Source organism: Oryctolagus cuniculus, chromosome 12 (genome assembly GCF_051225735.1).
Source record: "Oryctolagus cuniculus isolate XC-2025 breed Fujian yellow rabbit chromosome 12, ASM5122573v1, whole genome shotgun sequence".
Classification (NCBI taxonomy): domain Eukaryota; kingdom Metazoa; phylum Chordata; class Mammalia; order Lagomorpha; family Leporidae; genus Oryctolagus; species Oryctolagus cuniculus.
In genome coordinates, this window is record NC_142878.1 from 107,774,413 (window position 1) to 107,784,968 (window position 10,556).

The 10,556-nt window shown below is 44.0% G+C and overlaps 1 protein-coding gene across 2 annotated transcripts in view; it reads left to right on the forward strand.

Annotated features, from left to right (window-relative positions):
* Positions 1–10,556, forward strand: part of HMG20A (high mobility group 20A) — a 70,639-nt gene that overhangs the window by 12,170 nt on the left and 47,913 nt on the right. The gene's annotated exons all lie outside the window — the stretch shown is intronic.

Below are 10,556 nucleotides of genomic sequence, written 5' to 3' on the forward strand. Positions count from 1 at the left end.
AAGTAGCTCCCTACCCTAACTTCACCCCAGCCCCTGAGAACCACCCTCCTATTCTCTGCTTCTGTGAGTTCAGCTTTTTTTAGATTCTTCGTGTAAGTGAGATCATGTGGTTTTTGTCTTTCTGTGTCTGACTTCTTTCACTTGAGTGTTCTCTGGGGTCATCCATGTGTTGCATATAACAAGCTCTCCTTCTTCCCTAGAGTTGGATAGTATTCCACTGTGTATGTATACCTTTTTAGTCTTTGCATCTGTTGATGGACACTGGGGTTGATTTCTTATCTTGGCTATTAAGAATAATGTAAGGAACATGGAAGAGTAGGTCTCTTCCACATACTGATTTCATTTCCTTTGGGCATATACTCAAGGAATGCAACCTTCACAGTGCTTAAAGAGGGGCTGGTGGTGTGCTATAGTGAGTGAAGTCACCGTTTGTGATGCTGGCATCCCACATGGGCACCAGTTTGAGACCCGGCTGTTCCACTTCTGATCCAGCTCCCTTGCTGTTAGTGCACCTGGAGAAGGCAGCAGCAGATGGCCCAAGTGTCTGGGCTCCTGCCCCAAAATGAGATACCAGGAAGAAGATCCCAGCTGTTGCAGCCATTTGGGGAGTGAACCAGAGAATGGAAGAACTCTGTCTCTTCCCTTCCCTCTCGAAATATATAACTCTGCCTTTCAAATAAATGAAAATCTTTACATTAAAAATGCTGAAAGATGGCCAGCGCTGCGGCTCACTTGGCTAATCCTCCACCTGCAGCACCAGCACCCCGGGTTCTAGTCCTGGTTGGGGCGCCGGATTCTGTCCCGGTTGCCCCTCTTCCAGGCCAGCTCTCTGCTGTGGCCCGGGAGGGCAGTGGAGGATTGCCCAAGTGCTTGGGTCCCTGCACCCCATGGGAGACCAGGAGGAAGCACCTGGTTCCTGGCTTTAGATCAACGCGCAGAGCCGGCCGTGGCAGCCATTTGGGGGATGCCAATGGAAGGAAGACGTTTCTTTCTGTCTCTCTCTCTAACTGCCTGTCAAAAAAAAAAAAAAAAATGCTGAAAGGAAATGACTGCTGAGATGGCTGTCTGACATAGTTTAGTCATCACTTGGAATACCCACATCCCATCTTGGAGTGCCTGGTTCAATTCCCAGTTATTACACATATGAGCCAGCTTCCTGCTAATGCATACCCAGGAGGCAGCTGATGATGGCTCAGGTACATGAGTCCCTGCCACCCACATGGGAGACCTGAATAAAATTCCAGGTTCCTGGCTTCAGCCTTGCTCAGCTCTGGTTGTTGCAGTTATTTGGGGAGTAACCGGCAAATGGAGGATCTCAGTATTCCCTCTCCTTCCCTCTTACCTTGGAAATAAAATGAAAATAATTTTTTTCTTTTTTGACAGGCGGAGTGGACAGTGAGAGAGAGAGACAGAGAGAAAGGTCTTCCTTTTTGCCGTTGGTTCACCCTCCAATGGCCGCCGCGGCCAGCGCGCTACGGCCGGCGCACTGCGCTGATCCAATGGCAGGAGCCAGGAGCCAGGTGCTTTTTCTGGTCTGCCATGGGGTGCAGGGCCCAAGGACTTGGGCCATCCTCCACTGCACTCCCTGGCCACAGCAGAGAGCTGGCCTGGAAGAGGGGCAACCGGGACAGAATCCGGCGCCCCAACCGGGACTAGAACCCGGTGTGCCGGCGCCGCAAGGCGGAGGATTAGCCTAGTGAGCCGCGGCGCCGGCCCCGAAAATAATTTTTTTAAAGAAAAAAACACTGCCATTCTAAAAGGCCCTATGGGAAATTAGAGCTCATTTGTAATAGAATAATAATGAAAATACAGCATCTCAAAATACATGTAAATCAGCTAAAGCTCTTATGGTGGGAAATTTGCAGCCTTAAAGCATATATTAGAAAAGAAAAAGGTCAAAAATCAGTGACCCAATTACCAACCTCAGGTTGAAAAAAAGAACAGCAAATTAAACCCAAATTATCTAGAAGAGAATAAGAAAAACTAGACATTAATGAATGTAAAACAAACATACAGTAGGGTATGTTAACAAAGCCAAAGGTGCTTATTTGAAGACATTATAGTAAGGTGGGTAGACCTCAAGCAACACTGACCAAGAAAAAAAGCATAAAATGCCAGTGACAGGAATGGAAAAGGACGTTTCTTTACAGATTCTACAGATCTTTAAAAGCTGAAAGATGTTATGAATAGTCTTAGGCAGACAAATTTGAAATTTTGGATGAAATAGACAAACTGTTACACAAATAACATCTGAAAAAAATGTGGTTGGTTGGTTTTTCCTTGAGGAGCAGACAGAAATCATTTCCCCTATCCACTTATCCACTCCCCAAATGCCCACATGGGCCAGGCTGGGGGGAACCACACAGTAGCTCAATCCAGGTCTCAGCATGGGTGGCAGGAACCCAGTCACCTGAGCTGCCACCTGCTGTCTCCCAGGGTCTGCTTGAATCAGCAGGAAGCTGGAGTCAGAGGTGGAACTGGGATTCCAACCCAGGTTACTCCAATGTGGTACAAGGGCATTCTAATGGCTATCTTAACCACTAGGCCAAATTTGGGTCTGCCTCCTGGATGATGCTTTTATCTGTTTAAATCAAATGCATTGTTTAAATTTTTTATATAAAAAAAGCAGCCCTAGATGATTTCATAAGTGAATTCTGACAAATAATTAGAGAAAGGAAGCCCAATCAAACTTCATGAAATACAACTTGCTTTATGAGATCAGCAAAGCCTTGAAGCCAAGACCTGATGATGGTATCAGAAGACATTTACAGGCCCATCTTGATTTGGGAATGTAGAAGTATAAAGGAACCTGTAGACAGATTATTAAAATTACTAATGAATTTAGCAAGATCCCTTGATGCAAGGTCAGTGTACAAGATCAGTTGTATGCTTACATATAAGCAACAAAAAGTTAGAAATTTAAATATATAAAACAATATTTACAATAGAATTTTAAAAAAAGAACAGCTCAAGCCTTCAAACAAAACTACAACATTGAGTAGGATAGTATCTAATAATCTGTAGTGATAGGTGGACAGATGCAATATTGTAAAAATGTCCCTTCTCCCCAAATTGATCTATAGATTAAGTATAATCTATAGATTAAATAATGTATATGGGAGAAGATAGAACTAACAAATGAAATCTGAAGTTCACATGGATGTGAAAAGGACTGAGACACAATTTGGAACAGAGTTGGAGAACTTCACGATCAGATAACAGGGTTTATCGTAACGCTACAGTAATTACAATGTGGTCTTGGCGCAGCAATAGACAGAACCATGGGACAAAACAAGAGCACAGAAATAATCCCATACACGCGACAACAGTAGCGCAGTAAGGTGGGAGGATGGATTTTCTCGGTAGATGCACTGGGTCATGGATAGGGAAGGCAGGAACTTCCACCTGCCTCACCACATACACAAATGTCAGTTCCAGTCAGGTTGGTTCTAGGAGGAAATCTAGTGGGAAATGGAAAATGTCTTCCTAATCTTGAGTAGGTAATGATTGAAGAAGGAAGAATGATAAATAGGACTTTACTAAAATTAAAAACTCAAGCTCATGAAAACACACCATTGTGAGAGTACAAAGGGCTTCTCAAAGACTTTTCTAATCAGTAAGAATAAAAGACAAATAATCCTATTTCAAAAAGGACAAAAGAAACTGTCTAAAAGTATCCCTCCAGTGTTCATGTTTGTGTCAGCAAAATTGCAAACAAACCACAGCATGCCACGGAATACCCACCAAAATGACTGAAATTAAAGACAGTGCTGGTGACCTAGAGCAACTGAAATACGTGCTTCTAACAGATATATGAATTATTAGAGCCATTGTGGAAATCTGGCTGTGTTAAAAAAAATTCTGTTTTTGTTTTTTGGTTTCATTCATTTCTGCTCTGATCCTTGTTATTTATTGCATCCTGCTGATTTTGGGTTTGGTTCTTGTTTTTCTAAATCTTCAAGATGCATCATTAGATCTCGAATTTGAGACATTTCTGTTTTTCTTAATGTAAGCACTTAATGCTATAAACTTCCCTCCTAATACCACTTTTGCCGTGTCCCGCGGGTTTTGATATGTTCCATTTTCATTTTCATCAATTTTATGGAAGTTTTTAATTTCCTTTTTTATTTCATCATTGACCCATTGATCGTTCAATAACATGTTCAATTTCCAAATATTTATGAGTGTTCTGTTGTTCTTGATTTCTAGTGTTTTTTTGTTTGTTTGTTTGTTTGTTTGTTTGTTTTGACAGGCAGAGTGGACAGTGAGAGAGACAAAGGTCTTCCTTTGCCATTGGTTCACCCTCCAATGGCCGCCGCGGCCGGCGCGCTACGGCCGGCGCACTGCACTGATCCGATGGCAGGAGCCAGGAGCCAGGTGCTTTTCCTGGTCTCCCATGGGGTGCAGGGCCCAAGCACCTGGGCCATCCTCCACTGCACTCCCGGGCCACAGCAGAGAGCTGGCCTGGAAGAGGGGCAACCGGGACAGAATCCGGCGCCCCGACCGGGACTAGAACCCGGTGTGCCGGCGCCGCTAGGTGGATGATTAGCCTAGTGAGCCGCGGCGCCGGCCCGATTTCTAGTTTATTTTATGGTCTGAAAAGATAACATGGTATGATTTCCATCTTTTTAAATGTGCTGAGTGTGGCCTAATTTGTGGTCTATCCTGGAAAATGTTCCATGTGCTGTATTTTAGTTGACATTTTTGTTTGGATGATCTGTTCATTGATGAGAGTAGGGTGTTGAAGTATAGTATTGAAGATAGTATTGATCTCTCTCTCTTAAAGTCTAATAGTATTTTTTGTATATATCTGGGTGTTCTTGTTGGATGCATATATACTTAATGATTGCTATGTCCTCTTACTGACTTGACCTTTTATCAAAATATGATGTCCTTCTTTATCTCTTTTTACAGTTGTTGATTTAAAGTCTGTTCTGATAGCCTGCTCACTGTGGCTTCTGTTTGCCTAGCATATCTTCAATCCTTCACTTTCAGTCTGTGTGTATCTTTGTGAAGTGAGTTTCTTGTAGGCAGCATGTAGTGGGGTTGCAGTTTTTATATTCAGCCTACTTAAGTCTTTTGGTTGGTGAATTTAATCCACTTACACTCAAGGTTAGTATTGATAAGAACTAAGACCTGTTGTTTTTTGATTGGACAGTGATTCTGTCTGCTCTGTTAATGGATCTGGTGGTGTCCTGTGTCTTCATGATGTTCATTTCTGATGCAGGATGCCTTGCAGAATTTCTTGTCGGGCTGGTCTGCTGGTGGTGAATCTTTGTTTTTGCTTATCTGGCGAATACTTTAATTCTCCTTTATTTTAAAGGATAGTTTTGCTGGATATAATATTCTTGGTTGGAAGTTTTTTTCTCTTAAGACTATCCCAGGGCCAGTGCTGTGGCGTAGTGGGTAAAGCCACTGCCTGCAGTGCTGGCATCCCATATGGGCACTGATCCAAGTCCTCGCTGCTCAATTTCCAGTCCAGCTCTCTGCTGTGGCCTGGGAAAGCAGTAGAAGATGGCCCAACTCCTTGGACTGCTGAACCCATGAGAGAGACCCAGAAGAAGCTCCTGGCTTCGGATCAGCGCGGCTCCATCCATTGTGGCCAGTTGGGGAGTGGGAAAAAAAAAAAAAAACTATCCCACTCTATTCTGGCCTGTAGGGTTTCTGATGTTAATCTAATTGGTTTTCCTTTATATGTCACCATACATTTCTCTCTCTTTCATTTTCTCTCTCTCTCTCTCTCTCTCTCTCTCTCGTAAGATTTATTTGTGTATTTGAAACACAGAAATACGGAGAGAGAAGGGGAAAGAGGGAGAGTAACAGATAGAGATTTTTCATCTGCTGGTTAACTCCCCAAGTGGCTGCAATGGCCAGGGCTGGGCCAGGCCAAAGCCAGGAGCTTCTTCCAGGTCTCTCACATGGATGCAGGGGCCCAAATACTTGGGTCGTCTTCTGCTGCTTTCCCAGGCGCATTAGCAGGGAGCTGGATTGGAAGTAAAGCAGCCAGGACTCAAACCAGCACCCATATGGGATGCCAGCACCGCAGGCAGAGGTTTAACCTTCTCTGCCACAGTGCCGGCCCCTCTCTTACTGTCTTGGTGATTCTTTCCTTGTCTTTAACTTTTGACAATTTGACAGTAGCCTTGGAGAAGACCTTTTTTGGCTGAGTCTGCCTGGGGTCTTTGAGCTTCTTATATCTGGATGTCCATGTCTCTTTAAAGACCTGGGAAATTTACAGTTATTTCATTTAGCAGGTTCTCAATGCCTCTTTCTTTTTCTTCTCCTTCAGGAATGCCTATAATATGAATATTTGGTTGTTTAATGGTATCCCATTATTTTGCATAGACTTTCTTCGTTCCTTTTAATTCTTTTTATTTTTGTCTGTAGGCTGTTTCAAAACTCTTGTCCTCCAAGTCAGAAATGCTTTCTTGCACCTGATCTTTTCTGTTCTTAAAGCTGTTGATCACAGTTTTTATTTCACTGATTGAAGATTTCATCTCCAAAATTTCCTATTTGGTTCTTCTGAATGAGGTCTATCTCCTTAGTAATATTGCCATTCATGTCATTCATTGATTTTATCATGTCTTTAATCTGTCTATCCTCTTGCATCTTGCTAAATTTCCTTACAATCCATTATTTGGAATTCTGTATTTGTCATTTCATGGATTTCCTTCATTTCAGAATGTAATTTTGGAGGAACATTGTGCTTTTTGGAGGCATGTGCTACATTGTTTCTTCATGTCTCCTGTGTCTGTGTTGCCGTCTGCCGTCTGGTGTATTTATCCCTTCTTTACAGGGTAGGTTTTATTGTGAAAGAGTTTAGCCGGAATGCAGGCTTGGCTGGTTGTTTTGGCTTTGGTTCCAGGTAAGCCCAGGAGCGTAGCCTCTGAGTGATTTCTTTTGTCTTAATCAATGTCAGCTGTGTCTGCAAGTGACACAGTGGACTTGTCTGCTGCAGTTCATAGGGATATAAGTGTGATTTGGGGTGAATGAGGGTTTCCTTGGGTGTATATCTTTGGTCCACAGAAAGTTCAGTGCCATTCTCCCTGGAAACATGATAGCCAGGGCTTTGTTCTTGGTGAGGAAGGGTGGACAGCGGTGTCTGCCCCCTTGTCTTCCTGAACAGCCTGAATGATGCTGGAGCCTGTGGCACCAAATGCTGTGCCCTAGGACTGTGTGATATGGACAGGCGCTTCTGGGAGAGTCCAACTGGTGCTATGGCTTAGAATACCAACGGTCCTAGTCCTAGGACTAGGGGATGTGAACTGGGTCCTACAGGGTAACTACAGAGATTTTACTCGGGATGGTATGAGTACAGAGAGGTAGAATGCAGGCAGGTTCTTCCCTTTGTCCACAAGGTGGATCCCAGTGGCACTGAGAAATTCAGAACAAACTGTTAATTACAATCCTGTTGTTGCAGGATATAGTGGGATCATTACCAAGATCTATGTCTGGTGTTAACCCCCAGAAGTTACGGTGAATCCCCTTGCCCATGTAGAATGTGTGAGCATAGTCTGGGGCTAGTGCCCAAAAACTCCCACAGTTGCAGGATGCATGGGATCTGTCCTTTGTCCCACACATTGCCCTGTGACTATGATGCTGGTAGGGAAACAGAGGCACACTGCACAGCTTTCTCCTGTTGAGTGGAGCTCTGCGGGAGCAGGGAGGGGAAGGGAGCAAGTCAGCTTCCCCGCTGCAAGCCCCATCATCTCTCCAGGCTGAAGAAAAAGCCAGTGGGTGACTGTGGAACGCCCTCTCAGCTGAAGCTGTGCCGTTGGGTGTGCAGCGATTTCTTCCTCCCTTGCCGTGATAAGATGGTGGCTCACAGCCGCCAACTGGCTGCTTCACTCCCCAAAAGGCCACAATGGCCAGAGCTGGACGGATCCAAAGCCAGGAATTTCTTCAGGTCTCCTACGTGGGTGCAGGGGCCTGAACACTTGCGCCATTTTCCCTGCTTTCCCAGGCCATAGCAGAGAGCTGGATTGGAAGAGGAGCGGCTGGGACACGAACTGGCACCCTTCTGGGATGCCTGACCCACAGGTGGAGGCTTAGCCCATTACGCCACAGCACCAGCCCCATAGGGATGTCTTCTAAGCCAGCATTCCTAGGCATAAACCCAACAGAATCCTGTTGTGTGTTCACCAGAAGACAAGAGTATGAATAAGAGCATTCATCCCAGCATTGTTCTTAATGCTGCAAGTGTCTGTCAAAGTAGAGGCGGTAAACAGTGCTTCTTGCAACAGCATGGGTGATCATCAGGCAAAGACTGAGCCCAGGAGGGCAGTGCAGAGAAGCACCTGGTGCGTGAAGACAGTTCAGACACAAGCACAGCAAAGCTGTGGTGTTGGGCGGGAGTCTTCATGCCTGTGAGACCCAGGGTGGGGGACTTGTGGCTGTGATAGTGTTGTATTCCATCTGACCTGATGGGGCTGCCAGTGACACAGATGTCCACACTCTGAAAGATCTTCAGCTTTACACTCAAGAGTTTGTTTAACTTTTGTTTAATGTTACACTCAACTTTCTAAAAGACAAAAGACTGTTTTTCTATACAGCACTACATGTACACATAGCTTTTGCCCACAGCACTTCATCAAAAGGTCGGTTCAGGATCACTAATAACTTCCATGTTGTCTGAGAATGTGGGCTTCTTTCACATCCTCATTTTATTTCATCCCAGCAGCATTTGGGGATTTTTTTTTTTTTCCTGGAAATGCTCTCTGATGTCAGTCACTGCGTTCCTAATGGATTGTATTTGCAGTCTTCTCTTGAGATCCTTGGGACACTGCCCTGGCTCTGTCTAGTTTCTCTGCCTAGCACCTAGGTTGTACCTCACACTTATTTAAAATATTGCCTACCATACTTGGTGAAAATGCCTAAACTCCTCAGCTTTTATATACAGCTTCCAACCTGATGTTTTGTCTCAGGTATCTTCAAATGAAAGTGTCTAATTTTTTTTCTTTAAGATTTGTTTGAAAGAGTTACAGGAAGAGAGAGAGGTCTTTCATCCACTGGTTCACTCCCCCAAAAGGCCACAACAGTGGGGCTGAGCCAGGCTGAAGCCAGGAGCCTGGAGCTCCAGCTAGTTCACCCACTTGGACCATCTTCCCACTGCTTTCCCCAGCACATTAGCAGGGAGCTAAATTGGAAGTGGAGCAGCCAGGATTCAAACTGGCACTCACACAGAATGCCGACATCACAGATAGAAGCTAAACCCACTGCGTCATGACATTGCCCCCAAGACTGTCTAACCTTTGAACTTGAGCTTTTCCCTAACTCTGTAGCCTTCCTTATCTCCATAAACAGCATCACAGGCTACTAATTTATCTATTAGGAATCTTGGGATCATTCTTGAGATTGCTCACTGCTGGCATTATTTTATTATTTATTATTTATTATTTATTATTTATTATTTATTCGTATATTTTATTTGAAAGAGGCAGACATTCCCCCGATGCCCATAATGAACAGGACGCTACCAAGCTGGGCCAAGTCCAAGAACCCAGAACTTAATCCAGGTCTCCCCTGACAAGAACCCAATTACTTGAGCCATCACCTGCTGCCTTCCAGGGTCTGCATTAGCAGGAGGCTGGAGTCAGGAGCCAGGACTGGAAATTAGACTCATATACTCCCATAAGGCAGCTTCTTAACAAGTGCCTTATCACCAGGCTAAAAAGTTACCCTAAAATTTCAATTAAAAAAACAACTACGAGGTAACACTGTACAAAGAAAAGGTGGTCTGATTGCACCTGCTTATCACTGAGTGTGTGACAGTGTTGTCCCTGTGAGATTATTAGCTTTGTTAGATAAACATGCCTACTGTAGTTAGTGTATGGCGTGTCTCATATTACAAGGCAGTGTACATTTTCTTGGTTTGCATTTGCTTTCTTCATCTTGGACCTAGTTTTTAATTAAATTATTGTTTCTAGACCTGATTTCAGTAAAATGAGATGCTTAATTGTATGTTTGTTAGAAGATTAGAACTCCAGCAGTTGGAAGCAGCTTTCAGGCTACCAGCTTTTCACAAGCCCATGATAAAATGCCTCTTTACTACCAACTTGAGACCAGATAAATTTCATTTCAAAAGGAAATGTTTCAGAGATTTATCATGTGTCCTCAGTGTGGTAAATGAGGTATTCTTATTTATCCCTGAAGTCTAGATGCTGTGTGAGAAGCTTCCTAGAAGCTGAAAGCAGGCTGTCTGCACATCCCAGGTTCAGGGTGCTGGTAGGAAAGGTCGTGGAACGCAGAGAATGAGAAGTCTGAAAAAGGTCAGGTTTCTATAACATTATTTGTTCTGCCTGCAGCAGAATCACTGCTCTCACTGAGTAAAATAGTTTGTACCTCTTCATCTATTTATTGATATTTGCAGATTTCCTGGAGTTTCATAACTGTTCTTACATCGATAAAACTGGAAGCTCATCAGGGTTTGCGAATGTGTGCTGTCGGGGAGGACTAAGTTTGTGAATTTCATAATCTTCCGGCTGCTACTGCATGCTTGCTCTTTGGGTTTTTAAAATGTAGATCGCGGACTCTGGTGCTGGTGAAAGAATTAGGAG